Source organism: Peromyscus californicus, unplaced genomic scaffold (genome assembly GCF_007827085.1).
Source record: "Peromyscus californicus insignis strain IS unplaced genomic scaffold, ASM782708v3 Scaffold_8__1_contigs__length_139910024, whole genome shotgun sequence".
Lineage (NCBI taxonomy): Eukaryota > Metazoa > Chordata > Mammalia > Rodentia > Cricetidae > Peromyscus > Peromyscus californicus.
Genome location: NW_026294606.1, coordinates 15,724,416 through 15,748,607, shown reverse-complemented (window position 1 = coordinate 15,748,607; position 24,192 = coordinate 15,724,416).

The window sequence follows — 24,192 nt, the reverse complement described above, 5'->3', positions numbered from 1 at the left end:
TCCCAGATACAGAGCTTGTGTTAGTTAGGATAACTATTGATGTAATGAACCATCACAATAAAAAACAACTTGCCTTTAATCCCAGCACTCGGGAGGCAGAGCCAGGCGGATCTCTGTGAGTTCAAGGCCAGCCTGGTCTCCAAAGCGAGTTCCAGGAAAGGCGCAAAGCTACACAGAGAAACCCTGTCTCGAAAAACCAAAAAAAAAAAAAAAAAAAAACAACTTGGGGAGGAAAAGGTTTATTTGGGTTTATTTGGCTTACACTTCCAAATCACTGTTCTTCATCAAAAGCAGTGAGGGCAGGAATTCAAGCAGGGGAGGGTCCTGGAGGCAGGAAGGATGCAGAGGCCATGGAGGGGTGCTACTTACTGGCTCGCTCATCATGGCTTGCTCAACCTGCTTTCTTATAGAACTCAGGACCACCAGCCCAGGGATGGCACCACCCACAATGTGCTGGGCCCTCCCCCATCAATCACTAATTAAGAAAATGTGCTACAGCCTTGGCTATAGCCTGATCTTACGGAGGAATTTTCTCAATTGCAATACCTCCCTTTCAGATAATTCTAGCTTGGGTCAAGTTGACATAAAACTAGCCAGCACAGAGCTGCAGGATTTGGAGTTTGCCCTGCTGGGTTTTGGTCTTGCTTTGGTCCAGTAGTTCCCCACTATGCCCCCAGAACGGTAATGCACATTCTGTGCTGCTGTATGTTGGAAGTGTTTGGTTGGAGCTTCCAGCTCACCCCTGCACAAGCTGGAAAACCCTATCTTCCCTACTTCTCCCAACTACGCCCACACTAAAAAACTTTGAACAAAGGAAGGGCACCCAAGTGCCCACCCAGGAACCTAGCTTTTGACCATACTTGGGTACAGTCCCAGCTCCTGGCTGGAACATCATCACCCCTTACCTAAGGTCTATAAAACCTCCCTGCCTCGGCTCAGGGGTGCAACTTCTCTGACCTCGTTCTCTGAGGCCAGTGAACCCACCTAGGAGTTACTTTGTTCTCAGCAGGCCTGTTGTTAGACTTGTAATTTGGCTTGATCTGGTTTACTGTGTCAGCGGGGAAGCTTATTATCTAGGGAAAAACGTATCAGGAAGTATGTAATTTGCGTTTTATTTTACAGGGGGCTACAGTTAAGAAATTGCCTTGAGTCTCATAAGAGACTTTGTACTTTTAAACAGTGCTAAGACTGTAAAAGACTATGGAGACTTCTAAAGTTGGACTAAATGCATTTTTGCATTATGATGTGACTAAAAGACTATGGAGATCAGAAAGTGGGATGTAGTGGTTTGAATGAGAATGGCCCCATAGGCTCATATTTTGAATACTTGGTCCCCAGTTGGTGGAACTGTTTGGGAAGGATTGGGAGGTGTGGCCTCATTGGAGGAAGTGTGTTGATGAGGACAGGCTTTGAGGTTTCAAAAGACTCATGCCATTCCAGTGACTCTGCTATCTCTCTCTCTCTCTCTCTCTCTCTCTCTATATATATATATATATATAGATAGATAGATAGATAGATAGATAGATAGATATAGATATAGATAGATAGATAGATATAGATATAGATATAGATATAGATGATATATATATATCATATGTAGCTAGAGTTTTCCTGCCTAACCAACGGTCAGAACAAATCTCTCTCACCCACTCAGCAGCCTCTTAGACCCAACCAAGTAAACACACAGACTTATATTGCTTACAAACTGTATGGTTGTAGCAGGCTTCTTGTTATATAGTTCTTATATCTTAAATTTACCCATATCTATTAGTCTATAAGTTGCCACATGGCTCGTGGCTTACCGGTACCTTACATCTCGCTTTCCATGGTGGCGGCTTATAGTATCTCTCTGCCTCAGCTTTCCACTTCCCAGAATTCTCCTCTCTGCTTGTCCTGCCTATACTTCCTGTCTGGCTACTGGCCAATCAGTGTTTTATTTATTAACCAATCAGAGCAAAATATTTAACATACAGAACATCCCACAGCAATCATACACAAGATGTAAGCTCTCAGCTGTTCCTGCCACCATGCCTCTGCTCTTCCACTGTTGACTCTCACCCTCTGAAATGCTAGTCCCCAAATTAAATGCATCCCTTTATAAATTGCCTTTGTCGTGGTGTTTTATCACAATAGAAAAGTAACTAAGACATCATCAGTGTATTATTAGTTTGTATGTGTGTGTGTGTATGTGTATGTGCATGATGTGTGTGTGTGACACACACAATATGGCATACATGTGAAGGTCAAGGAACAATGTGGAGGGAATTCTTACATGTGTCCCAGGAATGCAACTCAGATTCCCAGGCTTATGAGACACACACATCAATCTACTGGACCAGCTCACAGGCTCTTCCCCTTTTAAAAACCTATTAAGTCACCAGAGAGCCTTCTCAGTGTCTCCTTTTGACCCCTTTTCCTTCTCAGACCCTTGCTTGACTCCAGCATATTTCTTGTCTGAATAGATGGAGAACCATTTCACACACAAAAAGTAATGGTTTGCTTGCTGATGGTATAAGTAAATTCATACTAATGGGTCTGTATTTTCTTATACAGAAAATCAGTACATCTTCCAGCCCTGGCAAGAGCAGATAATAGTAACCACTTAATTTCATCTAGAAAATTCTGTTAAGGACTTATACCCAAGCTACTTTTTCCCAGAGTTCCTTTAAGCAATTTTACCCAAAATTCTGTTTCTGTTCCAAATGTACTTATGTGTTGGTCTGAGGGGGCCTTGGTTCCTGTTAGTCAAACCCTCTGCTTCCTCATCACTTTAGCTCAAGTAATGGATGCTCTATCCGTCGTGACCTGTTCTTGCCTCAAGCCTGCGTCTCCTGGTGGCTTGGGCATCTCCAGCCTCTCTCGGCAATGTTCCTGAGAAGAGGACAAATATCTGTTCCGCCAAACATCGGAGACACATAGTCTCCTTTGCAGGGTCACCTCGAGGTCATTCTCCTGAAATCAGGGGTTCTGCTGAAGTGAATGTGACAGCCAGAGAGACTTGACTGCCTGGGGTCAACTCCCTGGGGTGCCTGGAAGTGTCTCTTCAAGGACAGAGATGGAGCCGCAGTAAGGGTCCTGCCGATGGCTGCTCCCTACTCGACAGCCTGTGGTACCCCCTCTCCACAGACAGTGTCTGAAGGGGTCATAACCCTCCTTTCACCACAGAATGCAGACTTTTCCAGTTCCCAGGAGAATGCTGGGGCTGAAGTTCGAGTCTCCTTCAAGTTCATTGCCCTATCTTCTCCCCCTCCAGGCCCTCATGGTCTGGGGGCAACAGGGCAAGGTCTGATGAGTACATTCGCGTCATGTGACCTTCCGAAGATGCTAATGAGAACGAGAGGGCCCCAGGAAGCATCACACTGCTGACATGACTGTGGATAAGCTGGACCCTATGCAGAGAGACACAGCATATTTATCAGGCAATTTTCCACACATGCTGGGTCTCCTTGAAAAAGTAACAAGCACACGGGCACCTGGACATCAGGAATCGTGTGTTTAATCACACCATGGTTTCAAGTGTCTTCTGGTCCCTGATCTGTTGCTGTAAGTTGTCTGAATGGATGAAAATCTGGGTTTTCTTCAGAATCCTCTTCTTTGGGAATAAATAGAAACAGAACGAACATCTTTAACTTCTCTTTGTCCTAAAAGCTTCCCCTCTGCTTTGCCCGTTTTCTGCCTCTCTCCCCACCTCCCACCCCGACCTCTTGCCACTGCGTCACAATCTTTAAAGAGAGACTTTGGAGGAGCCTTGGAAATCAACCCAGCCTCCTCATTTTACAGGAAACTGATGCCCAAAGAGATAGCATGAGCTGCCTGAGATCACACTTCTGGAGAAATGCCCTGTGCACCATCCTACAGAGCACCGTGCCTCCCCTGAGCACCCTATTCTACATTCCTTCAGCACCAAAAAGCCCACTAGCCTCAGACATCACTGGGCTCTGAGTGGTGTGAGGAAGTCATCTAGCTGTATTGTACATGCGAACAAAAACAATTCATATTGAGGCTGAAGACCTGGCTGGGTGGTAAGAGCACTCACTGTTCCTGTAGAAGATCAGAGTTCTGTTCCCAGCGCCCACACTGGGCAGCTCACAATCACCTGCAACTCCAGCTCCAAGAGCTCCAACAGCCTCTTCTGGTCTCTGTTCTGCCAAACACATGCACATGTTCATACACACACACACACACACACACACACACACACACACACACACACACACACGGCACAAATAAATAAATAGAATCTAAAATAGAAAGAGTACCTTGGAAGATCCCTCTAAATCTTCCTCTGTACTCCCAGGTTCCTGACCCATGTGAGGCCCAGGAACTTCTGAGGGTGTGGTGTCACAGAGCAGGGAAAGCGATGCTTCCTGGTGCAGCCTTAGCCTTCCAGTTAGAATGTGAGAAATTGGTGTCTTTTCATACAAGAAACCCAGTTTGATGATCTTTCTTAAAGAACTCAGGTGATTTCTCTTCTTCATCTTCCCTTCTTAGCAAACAGAATATACTAATAGATGCACATACATTTTTATAGGCAATAAGAGCAAGGCAGAACGGATAAAAATTAGCACTGGGAGTAAAAAAAAAGTTCAAAATTCAATTTCTACTGTTACTGATTTTTGTTTTCAGGGCAGATTTAGGGTACTATGGATTGAGTTACTATGGATTGAGGTACTGTGGATTGAGGTACTATGGACTGAGTACTGTGGACTGAGGTACCGTGGTTTGAAGTACTGTGGACTGAGGTATTATGGACTGAGGTACTGTGGACTAAGTACTATGGACTGAGGTACTATGGGTTGAGGTATTGTGGATTGAGTTACTGTGGACTGAGGTATTATGGACTAAGGTATTGTGGACTGAGTACTATGGACTGAGATACTGTGGACTGAGGTATTATGGACTAAGTTATTGTGGACTGAGGTATTATGGACTAAGTTATTGTGGACTGAGGTATTATGGACTGAGGTATTATGGACTAAGTTACTGTGGACTGAGGTACTGTGGATTGAGGTACTGTGGACTGAGGTACTGTGGACTGAGGTACTCTGGACTGAGGTATCATGGACTGAGTTACTGTGGACTGAGGTATCATGGACTGAGTTACTGTGGACTGAGGTATCATGGACTGGGTTACTGTGGACTGAGGTACTATGGACTGGGTTACTGTGGACTGAGGTACTATGAACTGAGTTACTGTGGACTGAGGTATTATGGACTGGGCTACTGTGGACTGAGGTATTATGGACTGGGTTACTGTGGACTGAGGTATCATGGACTAAGTTTACTGTGGACTGAGGTACTGTGGACTGAGTTACTGTGGACTGAGGTATCATGGACTGAGTTACTGTGGACTGAGGTACTATGGACTGAGTTACTGTGGACTGAGGTATCATGGACTGAGTTTACTGTGGACTGAGGTACTGTGGACTGAGGTACTATGGACTGAGGTATCATGGACTGAGTTTACTGTGGACTGAGGTACTGTGCACTGAGGTACTGTGGACTGAGGTACTGTGGGCTGAGGTACTGTGGACTGAGGTACTGTGGGTTGAGGTACTGTGAACCGAGGTATCATGGACTGAGTTACTGTGGGCTGAGGTATTATGGACTGAAGTACTGTGGACTGAGTTTACTGTGGACTGAGGTACTGTGGACTGTGTTACTGTGGACTGAGGTATCATGGACTGAGTTACTGTGGGCTGAGGCACGGTGAATTGAATACAGGCTTTTTCCCACGTTAGGCAAATGATCTACTAGGCGTCTACAAAACCAACCTCATTAAGTCACACAGGCTGACACTAAACCCACTCTGTAGCCCAAACTGGATTTGGACCTATGGTCTTCCCGGAGTAGATGGGATTACAGGCCTGTGCCACTTCCAATTCTAGTTTTGACACTTGCTAATTATGTACTCTTCCCTAAGTTAGTGTCTCTTCTCTGCCCACTAGGTCATTTACAGTGAGTTAGTCGTAGCTGTAACCACTTCCTTAGGCTGTCATGAATACATATGAGAACATAGACACCCCACATCTGTAGGACACATAGATACTGTCTGTACATATGTGTACACATGTGTATTCACATACACATAGCTTCTCTGTATGCATGCATACACACAAACACATTTGTAAACTCATACATACACCATGTATGTACAAACATGCATATAAATAGTATGTTTGTATCCACATAAAATGTATGAAGTGGTTACTGCAGTGCCTGAAGCTGCTGTTGAGTACTTTAATTACTACTGTCATTACCAAATAAAAATTTAAACTTGTTATTCACGTGCTTCACTGGTTTATTGAAAAGACTAACACCCACAGAGAACAAAGAGGAGGTTCCAATGTTCCTTCAAGCTATAGCTCCCAAACTTGCCCATTCAGATTACCCCTACCGTTGGCCCATTCAGATTACCCCTACCATTTGACCATTCAGATTACCCCTACCATTTGCCCATTCAGATTACCCCTACCGCTGGCCCATTCAGATTACTCCTACCATTTGACCATTCAGATTATCCCTACTGTTTGCCCATTCAGATTACCCCTACCATTTGACCATTCAGATTATCCCTACCGTTGGCCCATTCAGATTACCCCTACCGTTTCCCTTGTCAGCTTCTGGGCTGCAGATCTTGGCTTTCTTTCCCACTCAGAAGAGCCCGTTTTAACAGTGAAGACTGGCTTTCTGGTTGGAATGCTGACATTCTTCCTCCAGCTACCAGTCCTTCTCAGCCTCTGCAGATGCCCCAAAACTCAAACCTGTGAAGGAATCCCTCTCTCACACTCCACTCCCCAAAATGCTAATGTCACCAGACTTCACAGGGTTCCTTCTTCAAGGAATTATAGGGTTTTGCTTACATGACCACATGGGGGATGGTCTAAAGGATGAGTCTGGAGACTCTTATCTAAACCAGGAGGGTGATCCTGGCTGCCCTTTGGCCACTGACAAAACTGAAGTAACAGAACATGTCCTCTGCTTTAGGGTGCTAAGCAAAAAGTCCAAGGCAACCCAGAAAATCCCAGTTCCTAGACTGCCAAGATATACAGCTTCCTCCAGGGAGCCTAAAAGGACTGCTTCTCTCTGAAGGTCAAGGTAGATCTTTCTGGGTAGCTCGCCAAAGACATACCACAACCCTCTGGAAGTCTGTGAAACATGCCTCAGGGAAACGGGTCATGTTAGGATTCAGCCACATCACTGCCACTCTTGGGTTGCCTGGGAAGATCTTTCCAGTCTGATGTTAAGCCAGTACATAGGCAAAATGTCAGGACATCTTGCTGAAGTATCACAGTAGCCTCTCTGGCATACATCACAAGTGGCATCTCACTAACACAGCACAGATTATGTGTATATGAAGTACTGCCACCATGGGTACCATCTGAGCATGGTAACATCATCTTGCATGCCCCCCACCTCCCCCACTCCCCCCCCCCCCCGCCGGCCAATTCATTCACTCAATATGCATGCATTGTTTACTACATGGTAAGACTTGGGAGCTGAAACAGTGATAAATATGGACAAAATCCATGAAAGAATTCACAGACTTCCTAGCCTAGATTCAGAAAAGAAACTAACAGATCACCATACATAGTGGCAAAAGAATAATCCAGTGGTTATTCTTACAGATAGTTATGGTAAGTCCTTCTGTGCACATGCAAATGGGAGATGAGAAACAGAACCAGGAGAAATAGAGGCAGCCTAAGGAAAAGCAGGGCTGAGGGACTTCTAAGCAGAGGTTACAGTAAAAACAAAAGCCAGAGCAGGGCTGTGGTGGCGCACACCTTTAATCCCAGCACTAGGGAGGCAGAGCTAGGCAGATCCCTGTGAGTTCAAGGTCAGCCTGGTCTACAGAGCAAGATCCATGACAGGCGCCAAAACTACACGGAGAAACCTTGTCTCAAAAAAAAAAAAAAAAAAAAAAGCCAGAGAAAGAAGTGTTTGGCCTGCTTGAGGGGAAAGTGTGTAGCCGGAACACAGTGAGAGGCGCTGGTGAGCTGTGCTGAGTGTGAGACTGGCAAGGTCTCAGGAGTCCAGGAAAGGAATTTGTCATTCTAAATCCACAGTACAGCTGTGCTTTGAGTAGGGAAAGCTTTAGCTCACCTTTAAACACTGCCAAATTTGGAAGGTGGTCTTGGAGTAGGCTCCTTAAACTTTTCCACTCCTTGAATCCATTTTGCATGAGACATTTTTACACAATCCCTGGTTTGTTGATATAGAAATGGGTGTGCGAATAATTCACTGGCAATAATCTATTTTAAAGTAATTCCTGTGACTGTGGAGACGGCCCAGGTGGTAAAGTGCTCACACAGTGTAGAAGTGACAGAGACGTGAAAATCCCTGGGACTTTCTGGCCAGCCAGTCTACAAAACAGCACCTCAAGAAGAGGGTGGGAAATCAAACCAAGTCCTAACTCCTAGAACCTGTGACTGTGACCTTACTGAGAAAAGGGTCCTTGCAGATGAAATCAAATTCAAGATCTCAAGACTAGTTCACTCTAGATCAACCAGTTGGCTCTAAATCCAAACACTATCTTAAAAGAAACAAAAGAGAGGGACTGAAGAGATGCTCAGTGGCTAAGAGCACTGACTGCTCTTGTAGAGGCCCTGGGTTTAGTTCCCAGCACCCACCATGGAAGCTCACAATCCACCATAACTCCAGGGTCAGGGGATCTGATTCTGTCTTCTGGTTCCTGTGGGCACTGCACTCATGTGGTGCACAGACATGCATGCAGACAAAACACTTACGTGTAATGCAAAATAATTTTTTAATTTGTTAAGAAACGGGAGACAGAAGCAGAGAGAGGAGAGGGAGGCAGAGACACAGGTACACAGCCTAAAGGCAAGGGGTGCCTGAAGCTTGGAGGGCAATGAAAGATTCTTTGGAGATTTTGGAGAGAACGTGGTGAAGCCAGCTCCTTGAATTGCCGTTTCCAGCTTCCATAACTATGAAAGAATTCATTGCTGTTGCTCAGGCTACCCAGTTTATGGTCAATTGTTATAGCAGCCCTAGGCAACAAATACTGTCATCTACGGACATCAATGGTTTGCAGGGGGTGGGGACATCTCCAAGAAGTGATGAACCTATTATATGAGTGCAAGCAATTCAGAATTCAACCACAGGAGATAATGGGAACTTTTCAAGATTTCAAATAGCTGCAAAAGTGAACCTCTAGTTTACTCAAACTGAGCTAAAAATCTTTAACTTGTCTTCTACCTTGTGTTAAATTGCTAGATACCCTAGCAAAGAACTCATTTCTTCCCACGACAACTACAAGAAGAGCATGTTGGGAGTATGTAAGGCTGTGCGTGTGAGAGTCCTTATGTGAATATGCAAGAGGTATGTATGAGTATGTGTGTATGTATGTTTGTGTGTCTGTATATAAATGTCTGTGTCTGTTTGTCCGTGTATGTGTATGTGTTTGTGTCTGTGTCTGCGTGTGTTTGTGTTTGTGTCTGTTTGCATCCGTGTGTCTGTATGTGTGTCAAATATATAAGCTTCCTTTTCTCCAGCCTTCCATCCATTGATGGGCACCTCTTGCTATTATGAATGGCGCCACAGTCAACACAGGTGTGCTGAATGGTGCCACAGTCAACACGGGTGTGCAGGTATCTCTGTGGGATGCAGCACAACTTTAAAGGAATGCCACCTCTGCTGACGCTTTCCCTGATGCCTTATTTCCCTTCCTTCTCTGCTCCTCTTCACACAATATTCAGTTTATGGCAAAAGTGAAATTGGTAATGGAAAGAATCCAAGCAAAGAAGCCTAGCAGACTAGACAGAGCAAGGAGAGATGGGGGAGGTGAGCGGGAAGGTGTGGGAGGATGCTGAAGGAAGACCGGGCTTGGGCTCCGACACTTCGCCCTGTGTCCTGCCATTCCCAGGCCATCCTGCTGTCTTCACAGAGATGGTTTCGCTTCTCCCGGGAGCTGTTTTTTGTCCGATCTCCGTCTCCAGCCAGGGACTGAATACCACGACATACAAACTAGGCATGCCAGAACTCGAGGGTTCCCCATCCTGGAAACAAATCTAAAGCTGTTGCATCCTGTGCTAAAAGCATAGACCAACAAAATGCTGCCCAGTCTGTGCCTCTCATTCTGTCCAGGCCACTGGATGCAGCTTCAGCCAACTGCAAATTCGCTTTTTGTCCAAAGAATCAATACACCTATTGAGAGGGTACCCAGGAATGGTCTCTCCTCTGCTCTTCTCTGGGGCTGCCAGGCAGAAAGCCCAGCGGGCTCTGTTTTGTTAGCTGAACTCCAGGCCTGGGAGGATGAGGCCACATGGGGTGCATTCAGTACTCTTGGCTTTACTCCCTTGTCCCCGGCCACAATAGTGTCCCCTTATTAAGCCTCCACCTGTGTGCAGTGCTACATTGAGGACCAGGAGAAGCAGCATAAAGCCAGCAGGAGGGTCAAGGCACAGTGGGATCTCCAAAGAGCATCGCCTGCTAATCCTGTGTGGATGAAATACTGGCCCCCAGGTACCGCCTTCCCAGGGGCATGCTTTCTGAAGTGGGCCGTTGCTTATAGCTGTAGGTGAGCGGTTTGCACTGCTAGGCCCCTCAAGGATGCAAAGGTCCGCTTTTGTTAGCACCAACTGGTTACTTATTTGCTTGTTTGCCTTGAGAGGAACGCTCCTTTTTTGCTGACAGTATCTCCTCTCTGCTCGGTTTTCTCTCTAGCATCACCCCTTATTCATTTTCAGAATTAAGGCCATCTTGATGCAACATGAACATCCATATTACAAATTTTGATAAGCATACATAAAGCTGTTCCATTTCTGTACAAAAATATACTTATGCTGTATACCTGGCTTTGCTTTAACCTTAGGAGATGGAGCCTAATGGTAGGTAATTAGGCCACAGACGTTCCTCCTTCTTGACGGGGTCTATCAGAAGGTCTATCTTTAGTGAGACTAATTCAGACTTTAAGAGAACACAGGTTGTTGGAAAAAGAGCTAGTCTGCCCCTCCCCCGCCTCCAGTCTCTGGCTTCTTGCTACATGATTGCGATACCAACTGAGCACAAGGCCCTCACAAGAGCCAGGTAGATACCTGAGCCATGGTCATGAGTCTTTAGAGCCCTGAGCCAAACAAACGAAGGAACGCCTTTCGTGAATTTCGGGTATTTTATCACAGCAACACAAAACCGGCTCACACAATGGCTAGGTGTGTTCGCTTCTCTGTCAGCTGCTCAGACAAATGAATTCCGTTATCTTTTCACGTGTGGATCTTCCAAGAAACATTTTGTGCCTTGTATTGCAAATCTTGGGAAATAAAATTTTACATTTATTTATTTACTTACTAACTTATTTACATTTGGAGGAGGCACACACATGCCATGGCAGTTCCTTTGTGGAAATCATAGGATAACACTAGGGAGTTTTCTCCTTCTGCTATCTGGATTCCAGGGATCAAGGTCAGGAAATTAGGCTTGGCAACAAGCACCTTCATCCACTAATCTACCTTGCTGGCCCAAGACAGATTCTTAACTGAATTAACATAATAAGCAAACCATTACTCTAGTGTGGATTTCCCTACTAATTATTGAATAAGAGTATTTTTCATTTCTTGGTTCTTATGCACAGACTGGCTCCAAACTTACTATGTAGCCAAGGATGACCTTGAACTCCTGATCCTCTCTTCTACCTTCCCTTTCCAAGTTTTAGAAATAAAAATTTAATTACTCCAGTGAGTCATTTGACAACGTTGAGTATTGAAGTGACTTCTACTCTATAGTTGTATTTAACATGGTGTGTTGTTTTTTAACCTCAAAGCTTTTAGATCTTTAAGCAATCTGTCTCTTTTTTTCCCTCTGCTTATGTGGTCTTGCTTCAGTTTGGACCAGGAATGGCTCCCCCAGACCCACGTCTTAAAATCTTGTTCATAGATGATGCTATCGGGAGCTAATGGGAACTTTGTGGGGTGGGGACCAAGTTGGAGATTGCCCCATCACTAGAGGATTTTGGAGCCTTGAACTCTTGGTCCTTATTTCACCATGAGGTGCTGCTGTGAGGTGCTGCTCTACCACAGGCCCAGAGCAACAGGACCAGCCATGCCCAGATTAAAATCTCCAGAACTGTAAACCAAAATAAAGCTTACCTCTTCCAAGTTGATTTTTCTCATGCATTTGTTACAGGAATAGAAAGCTCAAACAAATGTTTAAAAAAATATATATGAACAAATATGAAATTTTCCAGGGATGATGAATTAAATAGTTTCATGCTCACAGCTTTCACAAAACAAAAATAATACACACACACACACACACACACACACACACACACGATCTATATTCCTGCCTCGGAGAGTCCAATTGCCTCAACAAATTCAATAATTCTGGGCTGAGTTATATTAATCAAAACTGTTACCTTGACCTGATACCATCTATATTCAATGTGAAGTCTCTTAGTCTTAAACTATGGGGGCCAGAGAGATGGTCAGGAGTAAAGGCGCTTGTTGCCAAGCCTGTCAACCTGAGTTCAAGTCCCAGACCCCACATGATGGAGGACCTCCACTAGCTGCCCTCTAACACACACATGTACAGTGTGGCATGAGAATGCACGCACACACACACACACACACACACACACACACACACACACACAATGAATATTAAAAAGCAAAATAAATTCTACTCCACTGAACAATGACCCCGTGATTTATGACAGTGACAGGGAACTGCCCAGGTTTCCTTCCTGCGTCTAGTATGTGTTAGTTTGAATTAAGGCTACGGATAGGTGCTGTAGAATGCTATCATTGACAAAGTGGTGACCTACTTGGTAGAAAAAACAGTAACTGTCTTAATTCTATTGCTGTGCAGAGACACCATGACCAAGATGACTTGTATAAAAGAAAGTATTTAGTTGGGGGCTTGCTTAGAGATTGAGAGTAAGTCTTTTATCATCATGCCAGAGCGCATGCAGGCAGGCGCTGGAGCAGTGTCTGAGAACTTTACATCCTAATGGGGGAGGATAGGAAGGGGAACCTGTCATGGGCTTTTGAAACCCCAAAGCCCATCCCTAGTGACACACTTTCTCTAACAAATCCATACCTCCTAATTCTTCTAATCCTTTCAAACAGTTCCACTGCCTGGTGACTAAGGATTCGAATATATGAGCCTATGGGCATCACTCTTATTCAGACCACTACAATAACCAAACCAGTAGGTACAAAGCAACAGGTGTAGTGGCTGCAGTAACTGTAAACCTTTTGAATGGCACCGAGTTGTTATGATGACACTCAGGTTTAAGTTTTCAAGTAGTGCGTCTCGTGCCCCAAGCTAGGATGAATAATCACTGCTTTGCCAGTCTGCGTCTTCCTTATAATCTAGGAGAGTTCACTGCAAGATTTCCATGAGGTGCTTCTCTGGATCGTGCTTGAATTCTTCTAGTGATGAAAAAGTGGTGACCTCAGAGGTTAATATAATCTTAATGATCTCGTATTTATCTCCTTATGCCTCTTCCTGGTGGCTAAGATAGTTATGCTGTCCCCTTTCTGTGTAACAAGAGTATATGCATGGTACCAAGAAGTAATGTTTCTTCTTAACATTGAGATTTTTCAACAGGCAGGTTTAAAGTTATTTTATAATCATATCTCCGAAGTCCAGATTACAAGGCCCTGGTCCATACACACCAGTCAGGTTCACAGAGACACACCGAAGGCTGCAGCAGCCTCTGACTGTGACTGTTGCTGTTCTTTGATGGACACAGCCCTCGAGCTCTGTGCTTCGGCCTTTCTCTTCCTGTGTCTGTATTTTCCCACTGAGTCATTTTCTTTTTCCATAGTTCGTTCTTCCTCCTTTCAGTTTTGAACTTTTTAGGCAAGAAAAATCATTTTAATTTGCTGGACTTAATGAAGAAATTTCATGGAGTCTGCTCTCAATGCATCAGTGAAACCTTTTTCATGATGTTAAGAAATCAAAACTTTAATGGGTGAAGCACAAAGTCATATATTTGTACTTTTCTGTAATTGTGTAAAGAAACTCTAGAAATACCCCCCAAAAAGGTAAGCAACAAAGCTAACTGAAGGAGGTAGAGTGGAATAAGGCGGTGTGAGGAGAACGGGTGTGAGAGTTCATTAGATCTTTATAGCTGGCTACAGCAGTGTGCAAATGTACTGTGTTCAAAACTGACATTAAATATTAAATTAATACTTTACTATACACCCATGCTGAACCCTCCAATTGTGGGTGTGAGATACCCAAAAGAAATTAATGCTCTACCCTCACATAAATTCTGCTTCTACCCCACATGTCATTTTCAGAATTCAGAGTAGACACTGGAGAGTGACCAGTGGCTTCCTTGCTATCACAGCTTGCTAGTCTTCTGATGTGTTTTCTAGAATATGTTTGTAAAATGTGTCAACATAAAATGTATCATCCAATCAGTTGACGGTGTGAAGAGAGAGTTCCCTGTGCAAGGGGGAAGCTCTCGGTCGGTCAGCTCTTCCTGGTCCTCCAGCCTGACAGCCTCTCACATCAGACTCGGGCTTGCCTCTGTTGTGGTTTGAATGTGAATGTTCCCCCAGAGACTCCTGTTTTTGGCACGGGTGCTCCTGAGTATGTGAACCTTTAAGAACCTTCCTCACTGGAGGAAGTGCATCGCTGGAGGTGGGCTTTGAGCTGCTGCAGTGGGGCCTCACTTCCTGTCACTCCCGCTTCCTGACTGCAGTTGCAACATGACCAATCAGTATCCTGCCTGCCAACACGCCTTGCCACCCTGGCAGGATGGTCCCCTTGCCACCGTGGCCAGAAGAAACCTGCTTTAAGTTGTTTTTGTCAGGCTTATTCAAATAACATGACAAGTAACTGATACACCAAATTTTCACACTCATGTGAGTCCCTGATTTTTTATTTATTTATTTATTTATTTATTCATTCATTCATTCATTTATTTATTTATTTATTTATTTATTTATTTATTTATTTGGTTTTTTTGAGACAAGGTTTCTCTGTGTAACTTTGGTGCCTGTCCTGGATCTTGCTCTGTAGACCAGGCTGGCCTCGAAGTCACAGAGATCCACCTGCCTCTGCCTCTCAAGTGCTGAGATTAAAGACGTGCACCACCACTGCTGAGCATGAGTCCCTAACCTTTGTGTATGTGTGTGTGTTTCTCTTTCTGTCTCTCTCTGTATCTCTCATACACACACACACACACACACACACACACACACACACACACACACTTTTGACTCTGTAACACACCAAGCAATTTGATGTATTACTTTAATAAATTATGATCCTGTGCCAATTGTCCACCAAGTTCTGTGTTAATTGCTGATGACATGAAGCTGATGAAGACCAACTGTCTTAGTTGGAGTTTTTATTGCTATGAAGAGACACCATGACCATAGCAATTCTTGAAAAGGAAAACATTCAATTAAGGCTGGCTTACAGTTTAGAGGTTTAGTCCATTGTCCTCATGTCAGGAAGCATGGTGGCACACAGGCAGACATGGTGCTAGAGAAGGAGCTAAGAGTTCCACATCTTGATCCATAGGCAGCAGGAAGAGACCACTATACTGGGCATGGCTTGAGTGTCTGAGACCTCAAAACTGACCCCCAGTGACATACTTCCTCCAACAAAGCTGTACATACCTCAACAAAGCCACACCTCTTAATAGTGTCATCTCCTTGGGGCTGGAGAGATGGCTCAGCGGTTAAGAGCACTGGCTGTTCTTCCAAAGGTCCTGAGTTCAATTCCCAGCAACCACATGGTGGCTCACAACCATCTGTAATGAGGTCTAGTGCCCTCTTCTGGCCTTCAGACATACATGCAAGCAGAACACTGTATACATAATAAATAAATAAATCTTAAAAAAAAAAAAAAAAAAAAAACTAACTAGTGGCGCACGCCTTTAATCCCAGCACTAAAGACAGATCTCTGTGGGTTTGAGGCCAGCCCGGGCTACAGAATGAGTTCCAGGACTGCCAGGACTACACAGGGAAACCCTGTCTCGAAAAAAAAAAAAAAATAGTGTCATCTCCTATGGGGCAATTTTTATTCAAATCACCACATTCCACTCCCTGGCCCACATGGGCTTATAGTCATATCATAATGCAAAATGCATTTAGTCCAACTTCAGAAGTCCCCATAGTCTATAACAGTCTCAAATTTGCTTAGAAGTCCAAAGTTCAAAGTCTATTCTGAGATTCATGTGCTCTCTTAACTATAATTGCTGTGGAATAATCGCTTTGTACACTGTGAATATGTATTACTCTCATTGGTTAATGAAGAAGCTGATTGGCCTATAGCAAGGCAGGATAAAGTTAGGCAGGACAATCAAACCAAGGATTCTGGGATGGGATGAGGAAGAACAGAGTCAGGAGAGATGCCAGCCAGCCACTGAGGAAGCAGGATGTGTAGAAAATGAGGTATCAAGCCATGAGCCATGTGGCAAAGCATAGATAAGAAATATGGGTTAATATAAGTGTAAGAGCTAGCTCGTAACAAGCATGAGCTATCAGCCAAGCATTTATAAGTAATATGAAGTCTCTGTGTCAGTTATTTGGGAGCAGGTGTGCAGGAGAGAAACATTTGACTACAGTAATCCCCAAAGAAAGATCAAAAACCATCTGGGCAAACTCCAAATTCTACATCTCCACATCTGATATCAAAATGCTCTTCAGATCTCCAACTCCTTTCATCTTTGTTAACTGCAACATACATTTTTCTCTTGGACTGGCTCTATTCCATGTTAGCAGCTTTCCTTGGCAGGTATCCCATTGCTCTGGCATCTCCAATATTTTGGGGTCTCCAAGGCAATCCAGGCTCCACCTTCACAGCTTCACACAATGGCCTCTCTAGACCTCCATGCAGGGACACCCCTGACACATGCCTGGCCTCAGCAGCTTTCCTTAGCCATGGAGGGAGATCCCATAACCCTTGTAGGCAGATGTTTCTTTCCCACCTGCTAGTTCCCAAATAACCTATACAGAGAGTCAATATCAATTATAAATGCTCGGTCAATAGCTCAGGCTTGTTACTATCTAACTCTTACATTTAAATTAACCCATATTTCTTATCTATGCTTTGCCACATGGCTAGGTAACTTTTCTCAGTACAGCATGCCCATCTTCTCTCTGCATCTGCTCACAACTTCAGACTCAGACCTTCTGCCTCCCAACAGTCTCAGTTTGGCTCTCCCACCCAATCTCTTCCTGCCCAGCTATAGGACAATCAGTTCTTTATTAACTAATGAGAATAATACATATTCACAATGTGTAGAAGGATTCCTCAGCAAACCCCTTTCTTTTATCCTTGACTATGTAGCTAAAACCATATGATCAAAGCTGACAAGTTCTTCTGCTTGCTTGGGCTAGACCATGGCCCCCTCATTCAAATATATCTTCACCAGCTTTCTGGTTTGGGTGATTGCCTTCACTGCCTAAGCTTGACTGTCCTGAAACACTATAGACCTGGATAGCTTCAAACTTAGAGATCTGCCTATCTCTGCCTCCAGAGCGCTGAGATTAAAGGTGTGTACCACCACACATGCCCCTAAGCTTTTCTTTAATTATTTTTCACAAGTTGTAAGCTTAGGTGGGTGGGGTCTTACCCTGAGGTCACCACTCCCTTTAGTCCATCTAATATCAGACTTTTCTTTAATCTGTTTATCTCACTGAACACAGGATTTAGATCCATTCCACTTAATGATGCCACCTTTTCTCCTTAAACTGTACATCTTGTATTTTTCCTTTCTCAGCTTGCTCCTTTTCATTATAGATCTTCATAAAAGTGAACACTAATAACCACATGACAGAGTCAATACTAGCCTCTTTTGAAATTTCCTCTGCCACTACCATTAATACAAAACTCTCCACTTTAGCCTCAGGAAGGCTTTCTGGACAAGGATAAAAAGCAGCCACACTCTTAATCAAAATATCACAAGAATGGTCTCTAGGCCACATACAAATATTATTCTCCTCTGAAACATCTTAAGCCAGGTCCTCACAGTTCAAATCACTCTCAGCACCACTGTCTTCCATGCTTCTATGTGGGAGCCCGTTCTCAGGTTCCTCACGGCTTTACCCAGCAGGTCCTCATAGAGGATGATTAGACCACGGGCCTGAGTGCAGGTGTCTGAGATGGTCTGCACTTGGCTGTGCTGGGGGAGGAGGTCTTTTGCTCCACCCCTTGGTGTCTTTATAAAAACCCTGGGGCAGAGACAGTCAGGGCCCGTTGGAATAGGTTCCAGGTCCTCTCGAGGCTATCCTTTATTTTCTATCTGTTTATCTCCGCAATATTCTCCGCAATAAATCCTTCTATCTAATATTTCCTGCTGCTCACACTCAAGAAAACTCTGGGGAACTGGGGGGGTGGTGGGTAAACGCCCCACACTCCTACTAGTGTGGCCCATTAAGCAGCACTTAAAGCATTCCACTGCTTTTCTAATCCAAAGTCCAAAGTCCATATTCCTTCAAACAAAAGCATGGTCAGGCCTATCACAGCAATACCCTGTCCCTGGTACCAACTTCTGTCTTAGTTAGGGTTTTATTGCTGTGAAGAGACACTATGACCACTCTCAAAAAGGAAAACATTTAGTTGGAGGTGGCTCACAGTTTAGAGGTTTAGTCCGTTGTCATCATGGCAGGAAGAATGGCAGCACACAGGCAGACATGGTGCTGGAGAAGGAGCTAACAGTTCTACATCTTGATCCATAGGCAGCAGGAAGAGACTGCCACACTGGGCATGGCTTGAGTATCCGAGACCTCAAAGCCCACTCCCAGTGACACACTTCCTCTAACAAAGTCACACCTCCTAATAGTACAATTCTCTATGGGCCTATGGCGGCTATTTTGATTCAAACCACCATAACCAACCCTGTGGTACACAGAACCTGTAAGCCCATCAGCAGACATGTAAGTCAGTAAATATTACCACTGATAGCCTCTTAACAACAAAGCCATCCAAGAAGGAATAGAGGTAGAAGTACAAGTCCCTGCTCAGAGGAAGGGCTACAGTGTCCTATAATGTCCTGGATTCCTGCTGGAGACCCGATTTACCTGTCCCCACTTCCTGCTTGTCGCCTGACAGCTGCCCAAGGTCACTGTGTAAGTTAACACCGGGGCCCACCTGCTGTGTTGAGTTCATCACAGAAGAGCTCTCCAGCAAATACCAAGCAGGAACAAAGTGAATAAGCAGCAGCCTTTCCCTGATGTTGTGATCTTCTTTCAAAGCCAGTGAAACCTTCTGGTAACTTTCATCCCCTTGCATTTATGGACATTCAGTTCAAACAAATCAATGCAATGTTTATAAACTCCGCTCATCAGATAGGTATTAAAAATTGTCACTAGGATCGTTCATTGATTTTTGAATAAAGACAAATGGCATGCTTATTCATTATTCATGTGTTAATTTATTAAAAAATTGAAATTTAAAGAACTACCAGCTTTCCTTTGCTATATTCTTCTCTAAACTGCCATGCCAAATGGCATGTAAAATATACACATAATTATATGTTCTTTTAGATTATTAAGTGAAGTATGCTATTTTTATTGTTATTGTTGTGTGTGTACACGCATATGTGTACATGCCAGACCACTGTGGTGTTTGAAAGAAAATGGCCCTATGGTGAATGGCACTATTAGGAGGTGTGGCTTTGTTTGAGTGGGTATGGCATTGTTGGAGGAATGTGTCACTGTGGGGATGGCCTTGGAGGTCTCCTATGCTCAAGCTACACCCAGTGTCCCAGTTGCTTCTGCTGCCTGAGGATCCAGATGTAGCTCTCTCAGCTCCTTCTGCAGCACCATGTCTGCCTGCACACCACTCTGAAGATACTGGACTAAACCTCTGAACTGTGAGCCACCCCCCAATTAGATGCTTTCCTTTATAAGGTTGCTGTGGTCCTGGTGCTCCTCATGGCAATAGAAACCCTCACGAAGACACCACAGATGCCTTCCCACGCTGTGGACATCAGGCAGCCTTCAGGAACTGCCTCTCTTCATGCACCTTGTTGAGGCAGAGTTGCTCTTGTCCTTCTTGCTGCCCTGCGTGCTCCGGACAGCTCCTCCCACCAGCTTCTGGGTAATTCTCTTGCCTCTACCTCCCATCTCCCTGTAATTATAAAAATAATAATGTTGTCATTTCAAATGCAAGCCACGGCAGCCCAGTTTTTTCTATGGATTCTGGGGATTGAATTCAGGTCATCAGACTTCCCAGCCGGAGCTTTTACTCATGGAGCCATCTCTCCAGCCCCTGTAATATTGTTATTTCTATAAGAAATACACAAGATGAAACCATTTTTATAATTTATGAAAGTATTTGCCTTCTATCCTTAGTCTCCGGTGTCCAAGACTAAAATACTTCCCCAAACCAAGAACAGATTCATTAAGGTAGAGTAGGGATTTGAAAGACAGTAGAGCTGGGTGAGCTTGGCAGTTCATTTCCATCCCAACACTTAGGAGGTGGAGGCAGGCAGATCTGTCAGTCCAAAGCCAGCCTGTTCTACATAGTGTGTTTCAGGCCAGCCAGGGCTACCTAGTGAGACTTTATCTCAAAAAAATTAAATAAAGAAAAAGAAAGAGAAACGGTACCTGTTAAAAGACAGTAAGAAAGTGGAAACTCTGGGGTTGGAGAGATGGCTCAGTAGTTAAGAGCACATGCTACTCTTACAGAGAACTCAAGTTTAGTTCCCAGCACCGTACTGGGTAACTCACAACTGCCTGTAACTCCAGCTCCAGGGGGATCTGGTACTCTCTCTTGGTACCTTTGAGTACTTCACTCATATGCACAGATCCCCATGAAGACACACAATATACACACACTTAAAAATAAAATAAATATCTTTTTAAAACAAAGAAAATAAAAACACCGATTATAAATCAATTTTTAGGGCTAAAATCACTAAAGCCAGGAGTTTTCAGACTATGACAATAAAAACAACAATAAAAACTTGAAAAGTAGAAAACAACCGGTTTAGCAGTAGGTGCTGATGTTGTTTGTAAGATATAAATTGTGTCCCGTGTATAAACTAAGTTATAATAAAATATTCCCTGAGAAGCCCTTGAAAAGTCACAGGCAGAACAAAACCACAAGAAAGCATAATAGCCCAGCACAGACTTCTAAGAAGCATATGGTGATTTGAAAGAAAATGGTCCCCAAGGAGGTGTGGCCTTCTTGGAGGAAGTATGTCACTGTGGGGGTGGGCTTTGAGGTCTCTTGCTCAAGCTTCCCTCAGTATGACAGTCAGTCGACTTGCTGTTGCCTGCAAGATGTAGGACTCTTGGCTATGTCTCCAGCACCATGTCTGCCTGCACACTGCCATGCTCCCCACCATGATGATAATGGACTGAACCTCTGAAACTATAAGCGAGTCACCCCAATTAAATGTTTTCCTTATAAGAGTTGCCACGGTCATGGTGTCTCTTCACAGCAATAAAAATCCAAACTAAGACAAAGCATAAGATAAAATAAAATCCCTGTTTCACAGCCTCTGACTCCTAGCTCCAGCATCAAAGACAAAAGTACAGACCCCAAGTGGCCCAGTCTTCAACAAGAAGAGCAATCCTAGAAGAATCCCATGCATCTCTCATCAGGCCTGGATCTATTAGAAAGTGCCCTGAGCATCTGTGATACTGATACACAAGTTGGTAGTGGAAGCCAGACCCTGAAACAGAACCAGGCACTGGAGAAGCTGTCACTCAGCTCAGCTGGGTGGGCACATGCTGTCTGAAGACCACAGAGAGAGCCATAGCAGGGCATAGGGGTGGACCAGTTCATACCAGGCAGCAGACATCTACAGCCACCACCCCGGCACGTTCCCTGAGTTGGCAGAACTTGCCTGCTGTTGTCCAGAGTGGGGAAAACAGGATTTTGGGGAATGAGATTGTCATGGATTGTTGTCCTTAGGGAAAGAGAGGCAGAGAAGTGGGATACCATCTTCAGGTACCCAAGGTGAAGACATGGTCTTCATGTCCACAGACACCAACGCCGGAGGAAAGGGAAAGATAAATTTACCATGAAGCAGGAGGAATGAGCATTGCCAATAAGAAAACCTAATTCCATCAGGACCCTGATGATTCTCAGCCTATTTGGACTTGTCCCTCCTTGGTTTTGTTTTTGGTTCGGTCTGGTTTTGTGGTAGAGTTTTGAAAATCACCCAAGGGGGAAAAAGACTGGGTGGAATCTGTGTACACACAGGAAAATTAATGTGGATTGAGATAGATTGTGGATGGTGATCCCCGCCAGTACGTTCATGTTGTGCTCAGACTAATGGAAGAAGCACACTTTGGGGAGGGACACGTGGCTCAGGATTTCTCAAGGTATGCTTAAGTGACCACATTCTTTGTGGGGCCTGATTGACATCATTCCAAGGGAAATCGTTGCTCACCTAACAAAGAGAAACTTGTATGGAAGCTAGATTCTCTGGGACGGCAGATTTCCACACTGAAAATGACAGTTGGTGACAAGGTGTTCAGGAAAGGCCTCTGGCCACAGTCAGGCAGACCTAGAATCAGATCCCTGCTCTTCCTCTCAGCTAGATGAGCTTGAGCAGGGTCTATCTCGTCTCTGCAAAGTGGGATGATGGTGCGTTCCCCTTTGTTGAGATGTACGAACTAAACACAGAAGACACTTAAGGTCAGCTACCTGCCTCATCCTACTGAAAGGAGTAGGCAAGGAGTTAGCTGTGAGGCAGCCAAGGAAAGCAGAGTCCCTGCCCCTCTGCAGCTACAGGACAGTCCCAGTTGCCACTTAAGAGCACCAGTAGGGGGCCTGTACTCTCAGGAAACCACTATGGTGGAGGCCTGCCACAAAGAAGGAGTGGTGTCCTTGTGGCCCTACACTTGTTATTTGTCTCTTGAAAATGGGTATAAAATACCTAAGTCCAGATTTGCTGGGGGCCGGGGTGGGGGGGGTCAGACTCTTAGAAACCTGAAGGGCTATGAAAAAAAAATTTCACAAAGAACTACTAACAAAACTGTTTTTCGATGTAATGTAGTATTGACCAATACTACAGGTTACTCATCCTTCATCTCAAAAAGTTGACTATTTCCCATAGCTCCTAAGCTGCACACCTGGGGTGTCAGATGTGTTTGGCAATTGATTTCTAGCCTGGAAATGTGCCTCAGTGGTAGAGCACTTGCCTAGTATGCAGAAGGCCCTACGATGGATCCCCTAGAAACACACAGAAGTAAAAATAAATATATGCAAGTTTACCTCACTCAGATGTGGGAGGATGCTTACCTCTAGATCCAGCCAGCTCTGCATGAATATTCCTCTGGATCCATATACACAGTCAGGGAGTTGGATTCATGGATCCAGCCATGTTCATTCCATGCCTTTGCAGGATAAGTCTCAGCAATGATGGCCTGCACAAGCATCTCCCTTGCAGGATCTGCATAAATGACTTTGGAGCATCTACCACTACTCTTCAGCATCACTATGCCTGAATCAGTTTCCTGGTCCCTCACACCAGCAGTCCAGAGCCTCTGTGAAGGAGATAAGTACCTAGACACTCCCTAAACCCTATCAAATCTGAATGTATCGATTGCCTAATTAGCTGAGGATGCTACACCCTTTCAGAGTGTGAGGCCCCCTTCTAAAGGTCAGCAACCTGCAAGGACCACGTCCAGTCAATTAAAACTAAAAATAACAGAGATATGTTACATTTACATAACCACAGAGTAGCTATGTGCAGTTTATAGGCCTAGGCCAGGGGAGGGATAACTGTCTCTTACTCAGTCTATATACAACAGAGGGTGTACTTACAGATTTCGGATTCCCTTGAAGTAATTTCAAATCTCCCTAAGGCCTTGCCACCCACTGACTGGAAGCTGTTAAGATAGGGTATAATTGTGGGTTTGCTGCCTGCTCATGCAACTAAAGTAAAAATAATGTGTAAAATCTGTAGAAATTAACTTGACCAAAAAGATGTATTTTGACCCAGTGTGAGATATCTTCAAGAGAGCAGCAAGAGCTGGGTGGATAACTAGAGGACAAAACGCTTGCTTTGTAAGCACAAGGACCTGAATCCCATCCTCAGAGCCCACACATACATAAAAAAAGTCAGGTGTGGTGGGGCCCACTTGGAATCCCAGCTCTGGAGAAATGGAAACAAGCAGATCACCAAGGCTCACTGTCCAGCCAATCTTGACGACTCAGGCAAACTCCAGACCAGTGAGACACCCTGTCTCCAAAACCTGTTGGCTAATACTTGAAGAAGTACACCAAAGGTCGTCCTCCACATACACA